The 19,463-nt window shown below is 40.6% G+C and overlaps 1 protein-coding gene across 1 annotated transcript in view; it reads left to right on the top strand.

The window, feature by feature from the left end:
• The window catches only part of ldhba (lactate dehydrogenase Ba), a 194,205-nt gene that overhangs the window by 19,364 nt on the left and 155,378 nt on the right, over positions 1-19,463 (top strand). The gene's annotated exons all lie outside the window — the stretch shown is intronic.

Genomic DNA, 19,463 nt, shown 5'->3' on the forward strand with positions numbered 1-19,463 from the left:
GCAAAATGGTTAGAATGTGCTCTAGTGTTTTTCTGGAGTGACACAGCATTGTTTTTCAGTGCTCTCCAAAACCATGGTGATTTGTATGACTGGAGCTTTAGGCCCAGTGTACTTTCCCAGCTTTAATCATTGTCCCTATCTTAGTTGTTCGTATAACGGCCAAATTCATGTCAAAAGTTATTTTACATCAGAATCTATGTATTTTCTTATCCTTTTAAACTATTTAAATTGTTTGATTACTCACTCTTAAGGGCTTTCCAAATTTTGCATCCAATTAAAATTGTTTCTTAGATTTTTATGTCCCTGTCCCAAACTATAAATCCTGCCAGTCAGTGGGCTTGTCTTTCATTCAGAGCTACTGGCTCCCATAGATGGAAATTAATATCTGTGTGAAGTCCATCCCTAGCTTTGAGTTTTTGCTGGAAATATGAAATCATGCAGAAGTGAATCGCACTCTGAGAGCCATCTGGTATGTCTTTAAGTGATGTTCATGGTTCCAATGGACAGCTTTAAATACAGGTGACAGTCACTGACTGTGACTGCTGAACACACACAGAGAGAGAGGGGACTCAACACTGAGTTGGTCTCAGTCTTTCTCAGAAATAGGTTTAATATGCACAGAGGAAAAGGCCACAACACAATAACACTGACACCAGAGGGAACATCTGGGCCAAGGAGACAATGAGACACAGGTGCAGCACGTTAGGCTGAGGTCAGGTAATCACCCAGGAGGGCAGGAAGGGACCCGGCAGGAAGTGGAAACAGGAAACACAGATGGAAACATGAGGGAAAAAACAAAAGACCCATAAGTAGACTAGATGACTCACCCGACACTGCTGCCCAATGACACGGCGTAGCCATACGACGGCCGTCTTGGGACGGGCAACTCTCTCCCTCAGAGCATTAAGCCTATGGTGCATGTTCTGCTATAATGAACAGAACTTTCTCAGTTTTTGTCCGATTTCCAAACGGTTTGGTTTTTTATGAATGTTTGTACAGTTATGATGAAGTATACTTTTTTTGTAAAAGTAACATTATAGTAACATTATGCAAATAGTTAAAGTAAAAGCTACATACTGATTTATTTTTCAGAGTTATGAATATTTTTTTTTAGTGCAGAGGACAGGATCACCCACCTGAACTAATGCAAGTGTCTGTGCGAGTTGCCCGTTGCAATATGGCTGACTGTGAGCTACGCCTGTGCGTAGTCCGATCTACCCCCTTGGATGGAAACATGAGGGAAAAAACAAAAGACCCATAAGTAGACTAGATGACTCACCCGACACTGCTGCCCAATGACACGCGTCACCACACGGCCACCATCTTGGCTCAGTCAACTCACTCCATCAGAGCATTATGCATTTTCTAATAAAATAACCAGATTTTTCTCAGTTTTTGACTGATTTTCAAACGGTTTGGTTTGTTATGAATGTCAAAAAATGCAGTTACTGCATACAGTACTTAAAATCCTAAATAATTTTAATCATGTACTTTTCTATGAAAGCAACACTATAGTTAGCCTCGTAAACCAGCCTCATTCCATTTCATTTCACTTCACAGGGAGAGTCTGGCCTCATTCCCCCTGTACGCGTATGGGGTGGGCGGGAGCTGGGTGGGAGTAGTAGCGTTGACAGACAACCCCATTCAGCCAATCAGCGTTTCAAAATAGTTGGAAGAACAGCGAAAACGTCTTTTCCTTCAAGAAACTCAACAAGCGCCGACTCTTGCTCTTGTTTAATTGCTGTAATGGATGGTATTTCAGTAAGAACTTCCCTTATTGCTGTTTTAGGCTGCTACTGCTAGATAGCTCCGCCGTTTGTTGTGGTAAGAGTCGTGCATGCAGTGACGTTATAGTCCAGGGCTTTGCACCAGTTGGTCCCTGATTGGCCAACGTGCTGTGTCAATCACAGAAATCTGAGCGGCGACGCTGATTGGCTCGGCCTTCTGAGGTTTTCAGGCCATGAATGATGCCAGGCCCTCGCTGAGAAATGAAATGAAATGCATTTCTGGGAGAGGCTGGTTTACGAGGCTACACTATATATACGGACAACATTTCACAGAGTTCTGAATAGTTTTTTTTTTAAGTGCAGATGCCTGGATCACCCATCTGCTGCAGGTTGGCCTGTGAGTTACGACTGCACGTAGTCCGATCCACTCCATTGTGCTGAGGAACTGCCCACACGTGATCAGATCACTGAAGACATAAACCCTGTCACAATCATCATTTCATCTCAAGGAAATCATCACCAATAAGACAAGGTCATCTATGCATCATAAGTTAAACCATGTGTTTGTGTTACCTCCTCCTCTCAGTCTTCATCCATGTAATGTAGATTAGTGGCTCCTGTTTGCAATTAAGATTTATAGACAATATGAATATTGAGTGCACTAATCCATTTTGAGCACCTGATTTTTCACTGGGTGTCCACAGCAGTAATGAAAGTTTGCATGTAATTCAAATATATAGACTACAGGCAGATGGCATTTGTTCTGATAGAGGGCGAGCGGAGCGGCTGCTCTGAAATACTACACTCCATACTCTAATTCATCTGCAGGCCTCACAGCTCCAGGTATCCAGCAGCAGCCATGACTATTTATCTTCTGTGACTGTTGTTTCCCAGCCAGGGCTCCTCTCTCTTCTCGGTGCTTCGGATTGGACAATGGGGGGGGAAAAAAGTGCAAATGACTTCTGGCGTTTTTCTGCTCTAAGTTGAACTTTCTTCAATTTTAGGTGTTCACAGCGAGGCGCTCCGAGCGTCTCCACGAGGAAGCAAAGACGTATGAGCCAATCTCAGAATGTAGCCTGTGGGAAAGAGCCACAGACGACACGATGCACAGAGGACCACTACCAAAGCCTGTGTAAAACTAGTGTTGTAGTACTCAAGACAGGTCTTGGGACCACATTTTCAAAATCTTGTGTCAGAATTGATGACATTTTTACTCGGTCTTGTCTCGGCCTCGGTCGAGCTGGACTCAGGATTTTTTCACAGACCACAGCTGCAGTGACATCTTTTTTTAACAGCAAATGTCTCTCTGTCACTCACTCACTTTGTTTTATATAATGTAGTTAAATACCTTAAAAATAATTAAAATTGTTCTACAAAAGTATATGCTTGTATAATGATCTGAAAAACTTGCTAACATGCTAACCTCTCCCACTTTTGCCCATTGTCAAAAGTGGGAGAGGTTAGCACGTTAGCAGGTATTGTGGTAGCACGTTAGCAGGTATTGTGGTGTGTAATTCTGTTCAATCCATACTTTGTTTTAAATATGGTTGCCTAAAGATTTTATATAAAATTATCTTTTCTTTTTAATTTCAAAATTTCAAGGCACATGAGTACGGGCACTGAATACAGTAATGGTCTTGAAAATGGTCTCGCATTGGTTTGGTCTTGGACTTGGTCTCACCCCCCATTGGTCTTGGTCTTGACCTGGTCTAGGCCCCCTCAAAGTCTTGGTCTTGGTATGCACTTGTCGGTTAGATGTGGTCATGACCACAGCACCATGTAAAACTGTTGCAGTGCTCCTTTAATCCATACGTCCGTCTTCTTTACACTCGGGCCTTTTTAAAAAATAATTTAATTACTTGTATTTACTCCTCTCTGTGGCTTTGCTTCGTTTCTAAGGCTCAAGTTTGTTTCCATTTGAAAACACGGTCTGGAAGACTCTTTATATGCCTGCCAATGTTTACTTGCTAATGAGAAATCTCCCTCTCCGTGGATTAACTCAAAACATCATCAGTATTCTGTGAAATGGAAGTTGCACTAGGTTTATGCATCACGATGCGGATGGACGGATATCAACACATGCTTCACATACGCATTTGCATGTAAAAAAAAAAAGAAAAAAACTGTGCAAACTCAAAGCAGAGAGCAGGAGGAGGCTCATTAGAGTTGGATGTTTGTTTTGCAATTGTGAAACAATACTACAACAAGGGTTAAAGGTAACCAGGGAGGAATATGACTGCAGAAGGCGTCTCAGCTGGGAGACTGGTTTCATTCATGGCCTGGTTTATTCATTCAACTGGGCACACAGCTAGATGCTAAAGCTAAAGTCAATCCCAGTGCTCAGCCTTCAGCTTATTGTCATTATCATTATTGATATTTTAATGCAACAGCATTCAAGACTCAGACAGGAAGTAAGTTGTTATGCAGACGCTGCTGCTTCTGCTCATATTACTCATGTATCCTTTTTAATTGGACTTCCCAGCACAGACAGACTGCAGGATTCAGCCTTGACTGTAATCAAACACACACACAGACACACACACACTAAAAGACACACCTGCAGCTCAAAGAGGAATCAATACCGCAGGTAAACAATATCTGACAAACGCAGCTGCCTGAGTTTTCGATTCCTCGTTTAGAGACTTTTCTCACAGATGTTGTGGAAATAATCGGTGGCTTGTCTTAAAACTTAAAACCAATCAGCCACAATATTAAAACTTTTGTTGTTCACATGTTGTCTGATCAGTGTGGGAATATCGGTACAGGCTCCTGAACTCCATTTTTTATTCATTTCATTCACATCATTATTCATTACAGCGTTTCCTCTGAGTTTTCTCTGTAAGTGAGAAGTAATAACTCGCTGCTGCTTGTCTTGGAGAGTGTCAAGAGCCTCTGATAAGAGAACAAACAACAGGGATGGAAAGCAGCTCTGCATAGCTAATCAATCCCTTCACACACACATAGGCTACACACACTCACACACCCAGCAGGATGTCTGGCGGTTTGACTGATTATTGGAAGCAGAAAGTTTCAGAGAGTTTCACACATTTTGAGAAAGTACAACATTAGTTTTAAGCAGTTTTTGGATCAGATAATGTATCAGACGTTACATAATCTTAGAGGGGGGAAAACAGTTATAAAACATAAAAACTCTGTAAACTTAGACAGATCCATTTACTAGAGCAGTGATCATGTGAAGAGCTACACTGAATAATGCAAAGGACCCACTAAGATGTCAACAGTTGAACTGTGAAGAAAGAGTCCAACAGTGATGCTCCCAGTGTTGTCACGGTGCATTAGTGAAATAACAGCAGTAGACACTTAAAAACTTTCATATCATAACATCCCTTTTTTTTCTGTGATCAATGTTTTATTGGATTTATTCATGTTTTTGTTAAAGAGAACTGAGATCGAAAAGTAAAAAGCAAAGATTTCAAGGGATCGAAATTCGATTTAACCTCCCTTGAAATACTATGACCTGGGCAAATGAGAATATGCACCGGCTAAAAAGCAAAGAAGATGACAACAATTATTAAATTACTGATAGAGATATTGTTAAAAATAATAGAAATAATAAATCAACACTTCCATGTCCGTATGTAATCAAATAAAGGTACAACACCTAAACAGGTTTTAAAGTGCTTCAAATCCTATATTGGAGGCACAGTGAAGTATTTGGGAGAAATAAAAAAATTTAAAATAAAGATAAATGAATGAATGAATAAATAAATAAATATAAGATGGATCAAAAAGTATATCCCATACTTTCTCTGTCGGGACCAAACATGCGAACCGTGTGCATCAAGCTGTTCTTCAACTTTTTTCTGCGCCGTATGAAGCGATGCACGAGGGATGGCTGCTTCATGTTTACATGGATGATCTGCTGCTCCTCTGCTTTATGCATTAAACAGCACCTGGCTGCACATTTCACCCAGAGCGTCACATCTGTGTGAAACCTAACCAGCATGATAAGTAACACCCCACAGGCAGAACTAAAGGTGTTGCTGCAGGAGACCCCCGCTGCACCAGGCTTGGTTCAGGTGTGTGTGTGTGTGTGTGTGTGTGTGTGTGTGTGTGTGTGTGTGTGTGTGTGTGTGTGTGTGTGTGTGTGTGTGTATGTGTGTAGCAAAGCTGCTCCACTGAAAAGAGACGGGCAGCAGTGAACAGGTGGGGGTGGTGTCTAGTGCTAGTTCTTGTCAGCGTGAGAGGCCTGCACTTGCCAGAGAAGCTGAGGTGGTGGAGCGGTCTGATCAGAGAAGACCGGACGAGGACGAGGACGAGGACGAGGTGCTAAGAAGCAGATCAAGCTGAGTGGGCCTGTGGAGGTAAACCTGTTCTCTCCTCCTACGCACAGGTGTGTTGTTATGTTTGACAAGCTGCACTGGAGTTCATGATTATTCAATCCTGAAATATCTTCCTGTGCGTGACTTAGATAAACTGTCACTACAACTAATACACAAAAAAAACTACGCTCTCTAAGTTCCAGACCATACTAGATCTAAAGGGTTTTCCAAGGAGTTTTTCCTCAGTGGATGTGAGGGTCTAAGGGCAGAGGATGTTGTTGTGATGCCATGTAAAGCCCTTTGAGACAAACTGTTTGTAAAAAACGGGCTATACAAACAAAACTGCCTTGCGTTGCCTTGCCTAGATGCAGCACACAAGACAACAGCATGAAGACATTATTCAGGCTTATAGAAATATTATTTTACCTTTCCAAGTCCACATTTTATTGCAGTCCATACCCCTTTTATTTGGCCACCAAAGACAGTCTGTGAGGATTCTCTCCACTGCTGCAAATCTAAGAACATCTATGAAATAAGATTTAGAATATAAACTCTTCTTCTTCTTCTTCTTCAAGTTATTAAAATCCCTAAATTCTCAGATGAATAACTGAATTACTGACTGGTAGGTACGACCCTGCTGTCAAAAAGTCAGTTTATTTGATTATAAAGGGGAGTTGAGGTTATATGGTTAATAAAATGTGAGATAAATGATGGATTCAGTCCTCTGAGTCTTAAAGTTAAAAAAGAAACACAAACAGGAAACATTGGAAACTCCTCAGGTTTGGATTCCTCCTCTCCATCTGCTGCTGTGAGTCACTGATACACTGGCGCCTCCTTGTGGTTAAAAGATGAAACCCAGAAACGGGCTAGAGATTCATCCTATGGTTCAGATTCCTTCAAATCTGTTGTGAGCCTGTGACAATTCACCTGTTAACTTTCACAACTGATCATTTTATACACTCATGTAAAATAATAACTTTGACACACACGGGTTGCATGTAAATGAACCACAACTAGATTAAAATACACATGCAATTCAATGGTGCGACTCTGGTCTTTAGGGCCAGCTGCTGTGAGCTGTATCAGATGTGGGCATGTGGTCGAAAAATCTCAAAATGTAGCAGCTGTGAAATTTCAACGAGCACTTTCATGTTTCTCAAATAATAGGCCCAGTGTATTTTTACTCACAGTTACTGTTTGTTCTTCAAATGCCACAGAGCCACAGGGCCCTGACTGTGGTTGTTCCCCTAAGTTCAGGCTTTATCTAAAGTCTCATCTCTATCTGTCTCTCATCAGCTTTAAGGATCTTTGTTCCATATTTTTTTTCTAGTTGTGTTGTATATTATGATCAGATTATTTAATCTTATTGATTTTTCCCACTAGGGGGTCATAACAGTCCCCACCTTTGCTAAATGTAGGATCTCCATACTTCCAGATGGGGAAAAATGTCGTTGAACTCCTCTTTATTATCTCAAAAAAAAATCACCTCTATGGTTAGAACATGCAGAGACACAACACAACACAACAGAAAGACAGTGTATCAGTATGTGCTGTTTATTTTATAATTTGAAAGGGAGGCTTTCAGGGACATTTATTATGAAAAAAAACTTGTTGCAACAACGTCGACTAATCTCTTCTCCACAGAGCCACTTTAGATGAAGCACGGAGCACTAACTCACAGCACATCACAGTCTTATGAAATCACCAGGTCCATTTCTTCGAGCCTCCAGACGCTTTAGAGACAAAGTGGAACCGGGAACTAATGCATCAGCCAACTGCAGAGTGTGGTTAGGTCATGAGGTGAGTAAACGCCCTCATCGCGTCTGTCCTGTGCAAGAAAAAAAAAAAAATCCGCTCATCATCAGCTTCATGCCGGAGCTTAAAACCCCCCCTGATTTGAGCCCGAGGGGTTCAGAGATCTAAGAACCTGAACTCAAGTTAAGTTCACCGAGGAAACGGTTTGTCCTTTTTCAAATCAGACACATTGTTTATCTCCCCAGACTCCCACCTCATCCACCTGGGCGAGCGTGTCATCACTGCATCTGAAGAGGAGCCGTCGGCAGCATGTCGGTGCTCACGTGACGTCACACACAACAGGTGTTTGGAATGCATTGCTTCAGTTTGTGCTTCTCCTTCAGGGGAGTTAGGTTTGATTATGTATGATTAATACATGAGAAACATAAATAAATAGTGAGATGCTTTACATACGTAGAGGTTAAAAAGCTGCTATCACTGAAAGCTAAAATATATACAGCAGGACATACTTGTATGGTGCAATACATGTTTTGGGACTCTTAGACACACACACATCACTGTGGGTGACACATAAAGGAGGGTTTGATTCATTTGATTTTGATGATTCAATAACACCCAAACTGAATGAATGAATGGATGAATGAATGAATGAATGAATATGGATGAGCAGGTGCTTTGGTTCTGGCTGTGTCAGTGGGTGCATGTGGCTCTGCTGGCAGTAGCAAAGTGTCAAAGTGTCACTTCTGTTTCTCCAAAGCGATGTGGGTGAGTCAGGCACTCCTCATGTGGTGGTGGTTAGGACCACAGACTGGACCGGATGTTTGGGGGCGAGGTCACAGGTTACAAGTGAGGTGGGGTGGGGTCCGGTGTTGGTGTTGGTGTTGTTTTCCACAGAGATGGACGACCACAGGGGAGGAGGAGGAGGAGGAAAGCCAGATGGGAGGCACTCATGGCAGGCGTCTGCAGTGCTCCAGAGGGTCGACACACTGCTGCTGAGAAGCAGAGGTAAGAGGTCATGATGCGTGAGATACAGTGTGAAATGTCCAGTGACGTTTTATCAATCAGTCAATCAATCAAAACTGTATTTCTATAACACTTTTCATACAGTTAAAGGGATAGCTACGCCAACATTTTTTTTTTTTTTTTACATGTCTTGCCTCACTCCCGAGTCCATGACAAGCAGATAGACACCATCCTTTTGACTGTGCATGCAGTAACGAAGGAGAGCTTGTATCGCCCGTAATTAGCTTAGCTCAAACGCTGGAAGTGTATAGGTAGTGTTAGCCTGCCTCCACCTAAAGTCATCAGAGACACTCTTGAGCAACTCTAAACCGAGACCGTCGTCTCAGAGCTGACAAAACTCTCTGGTAAGGCATCTTGAGCGGTCAAAATGCCGGTAACGGGACGAGATCGGTCAAAATGGAGGGTTCAAGCAAAGGTTAATTTTGGTTCAAGCTAGCTACATCGAGGGTAGGTTATCTTCCTATTTCAAAGTAAAAGCACAAATTCTATCGTCATGGTTTTCTGTATGTAAAGGGCAACGGGTGTTTTATTTTGTGAAAGTAACCGGAAGTGTGTTGGTCTCAACGGCTAGCTTGAGTAGCGCCTAATTCGTCCGAACAAAATTGTAAACAGCTGGTATTTAGACAAATTAACGACACACCTGATCTAAGCGGCTACTTTCTCGCCTAAAAATGTTTGAAATGTCGATAAAGTGATATATTAAAGAGTTTAGAGCTAAAATTAAATCAGCTTCTGACTGCTGATTCCGGCTCGGGTAGGAGGCAGGCTAACACTACTACTTCCAGCGTTTGAGCTAAGCTAATTACGGGCGATACGGCTCTATCTCCCTTGTTACTGCACGCACAGTCGAAAGGATGGTGTCTATCTGCTTGTCATGGACTCGGGAGTGAGGCAAGACACAAAAAAAAATGTTGGCGTATCACTTTAAAACACATCACAAAGTGCTTTCCACAATAAAGACACCCTGGCCTATCCCACTTGATTACCACCCCCTACACCCACATACAGTACTGTATAGCATGACACTAAAACATGGAATATTTAAAAGCAGGGACTGAACACTGGAGGTGTTGATGATCATGATATAGACCAGTGGTTCTCAAACTTTTTTACATCAAGGTCCCCTAAGTTGACACAAATTAGACCACGGACCCCCATTGGACGAAATTTTGAAGCAAATACCAGACATACACAAATATTTGTTCTGAGACTGAAGAACATTACTTTTTTTCAATGTACATTCAAATTAGGGCCAATGGCATGAATTTTTGGAAACATTGTAGATAATTTTCTGGGAAAACGTGGTAGAAAAAAAGTGGTAAAAATTCTACAAAGAGGGGTAATATTTCTCAAAATAAAAAAAAAGTAAAAAATGTTCTGGAAAAAACATTTTCCAGAACATTTTCCCCCTACTCTAGAAAAAGTTGGGGACCCCCTTCAACCCTCTCAAGGACCCCTGGCCGTCCCTGGACCCCACTTTGAGAACCATTGATATAGACCATAATTCATTGCAGTAGCACAAGTAGCATGTAGCAAAGGAAAGGTTAAAAAAGTTAATGGTCATTTAAAACTGTTTTTTTCTACTTTATAAGACATAGACAGTACAATTATCTTACCTATCAATGCTTTTGTCATTGATACATTTCCATATGCATGAATAATTCCTTCAACAAAACAGTTGCATTTGAACTTATTCCACCCCATAGTTATATTGCAGATCTGAATGTGACCTATAAGAGACAGAGTTAGTTACTGTAGGAAAACTGTGTCCTTCCTCCAACCTCACATCACAGCTGATTTTGACGTCAATTCTATACACATAGGTGTGCCACCTATGTGTATAAAATTAAGTGGTGCAGTGGTTGGCGAGGGTTGTTTCACAATAGACAGGTTCTGAGTTTGAATGCAGGGGCCTCTCTGTGGAGAGGTGAGGGTGTCCTCTGGGTGCTATAGTTTCCTCCAACAGTCCAAAGACATGCAGGTCAAATTAACTGGCAACTTTAAATTACCCAATACCCATGGGTGTGAATGTGATCCAAAATGTCTGCTTGTAAGGTCTTATGATAGATTGGTGAGTGCTTCACCTCTCACACTACCTCAGATCAGGGGCGTGTCCAAACATTTTTGATAGGGGTGGCCCAAGTGGGGCACTGACTTATGGTGGGGTGGCATGAAGCCTGCGCGCACACATTATGTACTCATGTATGCAAACACACACCCACACAGGTTTTGGCCATACCCGGCTCTGTCTGCAAAACATACTAACACTGCAAGAAAACTAGACCTACTGGTCAAAATACAACAACATACAATTGTGATAAAATACCTAATTTTGGGTCAAGTGGTGAGGTAGGTTGAGCAGACGCCCTATATGTAGAGGCTATAGTCCTCGCCGCAGTCGGCCCCAGTTCGAATCCTGCATCGGGCGGCCCTTTACTGCATGTCATTCCCTCTCTCTCTGCCTCCCCATTTCCTGTCCTATACTATCCAATAAAGGCATAAAAAGCCCAAAAATATTCTTTAAAAAAGAAAAGAAAACCTCAATGTTTTATTCTTGGAAAAAATAAACTGGGCATATAGCTCAGATTTTGGGGTGGCCAATCAGATTTCAGGGGTGGCCCGTGCCACCCAAGGCCACTTCCTGAACACGCCACTGCCTCAGATGAGACTGGCTCCACCCTCACCCCACCCAACAACAACCCTCAAAAGGATAAGCAGCATAGCTAATGGATGAATTTATACTCTTTTCTTTAAAACACAACAATATTCAACATACTCTGCTTGCAGCTACGATTTGCTCCACTCATTGTTCACATTATCCAACTCATTAGCCTACATTATGTCAGCAGACACTGAGGATGACTGCAGCTGAATAAAAAGCTGTAGTTACAACAAGATGAAAAGTCAGAGAGTCACCAAAGTTATTGCAGTTCATCTTGAGTGGAACATAAATGTTTCTGATGGTGCTTAAGGTCAGAGAATGAAATAAGTTATTAGGATTTGACATTGTAGCGGCAATCTTTCTTCTTCAGGCTACTCGTTTTGCCACTACTATTAAGCAGTCTTCTTGGCAGTAAGCTTGACACAGAAAAAGAGAGGAATCTTCGAAGACAGTAACTAGGTTCAAAAATAGTTTTACTTAAAACAAAAACAAAGTTACAAGATTCACTCTGGTATTCTCTTCTTATTATTCTTGTCAAAAAACTGTCTTGCTCCTTAGGCTGCTTAAACTGGTCTGAGAGCTATGATGTCATCCACAGCATAATTAAAGGAGCAGTTACACATTTTAAATAAAAACTATAAACTATTGCAAGCAATACAAGTATGGCTCTTACAGACATGAATGTCTCTTTCCATTTAGATTTTGGGGCAATGACTCACATGGAGGCCGACTCACCGACAGGCTGTCATGCTGTCGCTATAACCACATTTGCTAACAGGGCTAAAAACTGACAGATGTACTTAGCTCTCTTAATGTAGCTAGAGACAGAAACACACAGTAAATTCTATTCTATCATTGGCCTCATTCACCATGCCCCGTTGAGACCTAAATAAAAAGCCATTTAATGCTGCAGGATGTTGTCTACCATTCTAATCATATTCCTTAGTTTTAATCCTTTAAGACTTCCCCCCCCCCCCGAAGATGTCTGGGATTTAGATTTAGATTTTTTTTTACAAGAGCACTCAACTGTTATTAAAACTCTCAAGTCAATATTTTTGGACAAATTTGCGTCAGAGTTTTATAATCGTATGGGGAAAAAAAGACGATTTGTGACATAAGTGAGGTCGTTTGGAGAAGGCGATTAGTAATCTACTGGTTGTTGTGTGTGTGTGTGTGTGTGTGTGTTTGTGTGTGTGTGTGTGTGTGTGTGTGTTGCTGTTACCTGTCAACAGAGCTGAGGCGGCCCTCGAAAAGCCTCAGCTGTGGGGAGGGTACGAGGACCGGCACTGTGGCAGAAGACTACTGACAATCTGCAAGAAACTGACACGGTTAGATCACAGACATACGGTCTAAACACTTATATGAAGGCTTGTTTACAGAGAAGAGATTAACCATTTGATACTTACCTACACATCAGTGAGGCGTACTTAGTATTTTTGACAGAACGTGAGGTTTAGAGTGAGATAAGATGTTGCTGCGTTGCCTGAATGTATTGTATAAAGTTGATCTTATGATTAAAAATGATTAAATTGTAAAAAATAAAGGTAACACTTTACCTGACCTGACCTTTACCTATCTCTATAACACATTATAACCATACTTATAATGAGTTATAATACAGTTATAGCACTGTATAACTATAATTATAGACACTCATAAATGATCATATGCTTTATAACATAATAAAAGCATATGATCATTATAATAATAATTTATGAATGTTTATAATGATAGTTATACACGTTTATAAGCCAATTATAACACATTATAACTATAATGCATTATTGATGTGGGCATTGTCAGCAAGTTACTAACAATTATAACTTATTATAATACCTGACTTTATACAGTAAGTCATGATAAAATGCTTTATAGTGTGTTATGGTTATTGTTATAAAGCATTATGATCATTTATGAGTGTTTATAACTATAGTTATACAGTGCTATAACTGCATTATAACTCATTATAAGTATTATATTATAATGCGTTATAGAGATAGGTGTCAAAGTGTTACCAAAATAAATATTGATTATAGTGATAATCATTTACCCACTGACAAAAACACAACAGACAAAGTGTTAATTCATAGATATTTACAGTATGGTCTATATCAACATAACACTGTACAGATAAAGCTGTAAAATACTTGGTATTTACACGTGCATATAAAGTGGTCAGAAAGCAAACAGGCATTGGACACATTCAGTGGTATGACAGTTAACAGTCTGGATGTCTGAACAGCAGGGCATTAGCTCAGAGGTGCTGCTTATACAGAATGCACGACCAACGCAGGGTTGAGTTTTGGAGTTTTAGCTACACAGACATTTCTCGGGGAAACTGGTTTGATTTTGAAACGCAGAGGCCGGAGCCGCAGGGGCCACCACGGAGCGGGATCAAGGTGAGGATACAAGGTGGAGGGGAAGAAAACGGCAGGATGCAGAGAAAGCCCAATAGATTAGTGTTCCTCAGGTTGTTGGGGCAGCTCAATGCTGGTTTAAGACCAAACATGGCGGCCGGTTAATTCAAGTAAAGGCTCAAATGGGACTCATCCTCGAATTCAAACAGTTTTAAGTTAGTGTCCCTCAGACTCCAGTTGTAATGCTTCCTGTTCCTCACTGCTGCAAGTGACGGTGACGATGATGATGAGGAGTTATAATAAGCTACTGAGAGCAGAAGAAGTGATATCACCTCAGGGTTAGCTACTGTTCCACTCGCTTCTGTAACTTATTGAAATTTCAAATGGAAAGTTTCCTCCATTTGGTTTTCTGAGAAGTGTAAGAATATATAGTGAGTCATCACAGCTGTTGGTTTGTCTTCTATCCATGATACTTTTACACGTCCACACCAATCAGCCTTTTCCTTCCTCCTATAGCCCAGACTGCAAAGATCTATAGTTTGCAGGAAGTGATGTTTCTTATAACAAGTGTTTTAAATGCTGTATTGACACTGTAGGTTACAGTATGTTATCTAAGAGTAGTTGGTAGTAGTTTGTTCTGTGTGATTCAGAGGTTTCCTTAGATATTCAACAAAAGCTGTTCCCATATCAGCCTCCTGCACTACACAGTATCACTCCAGCAGAGAAACACTGCCAACAGGGAGGTTTTTATTCCTACTCTGTGGAGTATGACACTTTTTTTTTTTTTTTGAGTTTGCTACAATCTTTCTTGTATCTCTTGTCTTATATAGAACACTCGGTGCCGAAAATCCTCAAGCAAGATGTGTTTTCACTCCACTGATGGAGTGGTGTTTTGGCAATATATGACACTTTTTTTTTTAGCAGTAACAGCTGTTTTCTTCCATGGAGAGACCAACACAGATATACAAGGTGCTTTGAACACCTTTGGGTCCCTGTTACAGTCTTAATGTGCAAAAGTTTTTCTGTGATATAGTTTGTATAGCTGCCTTTTAAAAAATTCATTCGACTGTTATGATGGTCATAAAGTAAAGAGGAAGAGGAAGTGCCATGTTTTTGTCTCTCTTTTTTCCACCTGCCCTCCAGCGACTGTCTTTGCTTCTGCCCAACAGTGAGACCATTTCTCCCTCAAGACCACTTCCACGCTGCTTTATGAAATGTCTGTGGCAAAACTCACTTCATTTGGCTGCAATCAAGTCCACACTGAATACTGTCACCTGTACAGTACTGTAGGAAAAGTAGTCCAATATCAAACTGAACAAATTCCTTTTCACATTATGACATTTCTCTCTAAACCTAAACTTCACATTTACTGTATTTAATCCACAAAGACAGTTTAACCGTTCAATCCAGAGATGGACACAAATATCAGGACACTGATCAAAGTGACTTGGCCACGTAATCAGCGTCAACACACGTCTGTTGCATGAAATCTTTTCTTTTTTTTAGGTCCTCAGAGATTCCTCTGAAACAGCGTATGAATGAAACTGGTAATCCAGTCATGGGGCAGAAAACAACATTTGACAGACTTCATGTCGACTCTCACTGGTTAAATTTGACCTGCAGGGAATTTAGCAAAGATTTGTTGGTCGGATAGTTAGGGGGACGTGTGCGTCAGTGAGCGAGTGTGTAAGTGTGCGTCTGTTACACAGAGTGGGGGGAGTCACAGAGAGGAGATCACACAGGGTTCCTTCTTTTACCTCAGCCAACATACAGATTACACATGGGTCCACTTTTTAAAACGAAGTCCAATTTGAGAAGTAAATGAAGATACCTAATTTATAATAAAGTAAATATTAGTAAGGTTCAGTGATCATGCAATGACAAAAAATATCATCCTCAAGAACCAATTGCATGATCAATATCCAGGATCAATAAGGTGCCATGATAATCATCAAAATCGTTACATTTTCAGTGTTTTTCCTTCTTCCCGACTGGCTTCCTGGAGCGATGTTCTGTATCATCAACAATTAGTGAGGGAAGGATTTAAAAATACCAACTCACCACATGATACACTAAGTGGATGATAGGGTAAGACATTGTATTATTGGATATTTTATGAGTACGAAGTCTCAATAATACATAATTTAAGAGGATTTAACAATTAGAAGAGAGAGGAGACCACCCCTGGAGTAATGGATGTGGCACTATAAATAAATTAGTGCAGGGCACACTAACATGATCTGCTGGTAACATAGATGATATGATCGCTCTAGATGAGATCTACTAATTTAATTTTCACAGTGTGAGATTAGTGAAAACCAGCAGCTGAGAGGAAGGAAAAACGATCCAAAATCCAAAATCAAACATGATTCTGTAGAAAATGGTCATCGGTAATCTGTCATCTATACTTCTGTAAACAACCAGTTTGGTCCTCTGATGGAGGTAATGTACATTTCCTACTGCTGATTGAATTTGCCCATGGAGGTCAGGCATCAGAGAATGAACCAGCTCTCTACTGTAAGTCTATTAAAGGGGCAGTTCACCCAAAATTCAAATTTCACTCATTATCTACTCACCCTCATTTCAACTAAGAGCTGTGAGAATTTTCAGAGTCCTCCGTGCCTTCTCTGAGTTACGGGGGGGTCCTCACAGCAGTATTTGTCCATATAATGGTTGCGAATGGATACCACTTTTCTTGTTAGCCGTCAAAAACGGACGAGATCGATCAAAACGAGGGTTCAAGCAAAGACGTTTATTTGTCAAGCTAGCTACATCGAGGGTAGGTTAGCTTCCTATTTCAAAGTAAAAGCACAAATCTATCGTCATGGTTTCTGTATGTAAGGAAACGGTGTTTATTTGTGAAGTAACCGGAGTGCGTTGGTCACAACGGCTAGCTTGAGTAGCGCCGAATTCGTCTGAACAAATTGTAAACAGCTGGTATTTAGACAGTTAGCCCATGCTGATCTAAACGGCTACTTTCTCGCCTAACAATTCCTCATGTCGGGGCTTCAATACAAGAGGGACATTTACAGAGTTTAGAGCTAAAATGAGGTATTTGGATGTTTTTTGGTGTGTCTTTTTGGACGAAGAAAAGTGGCATCCATTCACAACCATTATATGGACAAATACTCCTGCGCGGACCCCCCCGTAACTCAGAGAAGGCACGGAGGACTCTGAAAATTCTCACAGCCCTTAGTCGACATGAGGGTGAGTAGATAATGAGTGAAATTGCAATTTTGGGTGAACTATCCCTTTAAGTCACATCTGAGTGCATCGGACTACTTCTCTCGAAATGTATGATTAGGAAATAATTGATCAAGCAGTAGAGTAGCTGAACTGCCCAGTTGCACCTTAAAAATCAGATTGCAGACACAGAGCTTCAGTGGCCCAGGCAGCAAAAAACTAGGGCAACATATGGACCCATCAAGTGTAAAACGGCCAATCACATCTAAAAAAGAAAGGCGCCTGTCAAATGTGATTTTGCCCCATGTTGCATATTGAAAAACTTGCGTGTTGTAGGCATGAAGGTGCATCCATTTACAGTATTAGACAAGGGTATATTCATAATATTCAGGAGACAGTAGTGATAGGCTGAAAGAAAGAAGAGGGGTGGTATTTATAGGTTCCAATATAGAGAAGAAAGAAAAAGGAAAGTGTACTTGGAGGAAAAAATAGTAGTGGACCCAGACGAAAAAAATATCTGCTGACAGTTACACGTATTGTCTCACAGCTGAGTCATTATCCGTCCCACAGAAAGCAATTCAGGTTTATAAAAAAAAAAGAAAATACACAAAAAAACAGCATTGTAGCCTGAGGTGCAGATGTGGAAATAAAAAATAAAAGGAAGCACATTGAAAGGTTTTTGTGTCCAGACAAAAGACAATCAGCCAGGGTAGGTATTTGTTATTAGGCTACACTGTGTTGGTTCTGTATAACAGGTTCTGTAAGGCACACACAGACACAGGGAATACGGTATCATGTGTGCTGAACTGGTCGGGTCTCGCGTATGATAGTTAGTCAACAGTTAGAGTACATCAGCACATTTGAGATATAAGTTTGCTGTCAACTTAGGGCAAATGAGAACATCAACATCAACTGTGAATCGAGTACAGAGCTACGGATGTACTGGTTATTTATGTTTTCTTGGTTTTATGGAGATGCTTTGATGCTTTTGGGTCAAACAAGCAGCAGAGAGCAGAGTTGTATTAATTTGAGTTGAAGATATAAGACATTTCTAGATAGGTTGTCATTATACTGAATCATTCATTAGAAAGGCTTGGGTGAAGTGTCAATAAACCAGTAGGAAAATGGTTGCAAGGACATTACTGACAGTTACACCAAAGCAAAATCTGAACAGAGCTCAAATTAACTTAACTCTAATTATCTTATCTCTGTACTGGAAACCCAGGTGACACTGATAGTCTTCTTGTGTGATTCTCAGTAAGATGTAAAACAAGTTTACTTCTTAAACCTGAATACTGTTCGTTTAAAGGTCCCATATTGTTTTAAGTGAGATTTCATGTCTTCCTTGTTTATAATCAGGTCTAGGTTCTGAATCAATACAGTGAACGTATCAAAGCCTCAGTCCATAGAGAAATACACACAGCCTGTATTCAGAAACTGAGCCTTAAAATGAGCCGTCAGGACCTCTGCGACTTTGTGATGTCACAACAAAACAGTCACCGCTCTCAGCCACACCTTGTAGGATTTGGTTTCTCTGAATGTTGAGCTGAAATCCACTCAGAAGCTAGTCAGCCAATTAGAAGTGAGAGTGTTAATGAATGATTATGCCGCAAGTACATAATGAGGAAAATGTTACAGCTGGTCCAGACCACCTATACAGGATTTTCCTGGTGATCCAACAGCCTCTTCTCTTCTGGTCACTAAAGCTCCACAGAGAGGAGACAATGTAAAACTATATTGAAATGGTTGGTATTTAATATCAAAACTTCAAATGAAACACAGTGAAAGTGTGAAATACAGGACCTTTAAAACTGCATTGAACTGAACCCTAATCTAAGATGCAGTCTAACCCGGGAGTCTTGTTGTCTTATAGTCATTCTGGTTTGGTTTAGTTTGGTTTGGTTTGGTTGTTGAGCGATTCCAGGTCTAATGAAGTGTTTCACATTCCCTGAGTTTGGTGCAGTGCCATGAACAAACCTTCACATAACCTGAATACATTCATTCTGTATTGCTGGACAAACCTCTGCAGATGACCTCAGAGGCACAAGAGGGTGCTACATAGTTGGTGTAATAGTTAACGGAAGTCAGCCATGACGGTGTGTCTGAAAAGTCTTTCATCACTTTCTCTTCCAGTCAGCGAGAGGACATAAAACACTGAGTCATTGTTATGATTTTACACTCACTGGTTTGTTATATAAATCCCCTCATTTCAACACATTCTTATTAGTTTTGAGAAATACAATGAAATCTTTAACCTATTTTTTTTTTTTTAATCATGAAACCATCTACATACAGTATATATGGAATTGTAACCAGAGGAGAACAACCTCCTCACCAACTGTGCCAAACAACAACATGTTTTAATTTAGCTTAATTTTTATTTTAAAAGGTAATTATTGGTATAATTAATGTGATAATTACTTTACTGGCATGTCCAAATAAAACATGAGGAGAAAGTAACTCAAGACTATTG

This window comes from Trachurus japonicus, chromosome 23, assembly GCF_045865225.1.
Source record: "Trachurus japonicus isolate A0001 chromosome 23, Traja_1.0".
Lineage (NCBI taxonomy): Eukaryota > Metazoa > Chordata > Actinopteri > Carangiformes > Carangidae > Trachurus > Trachurus japonicus.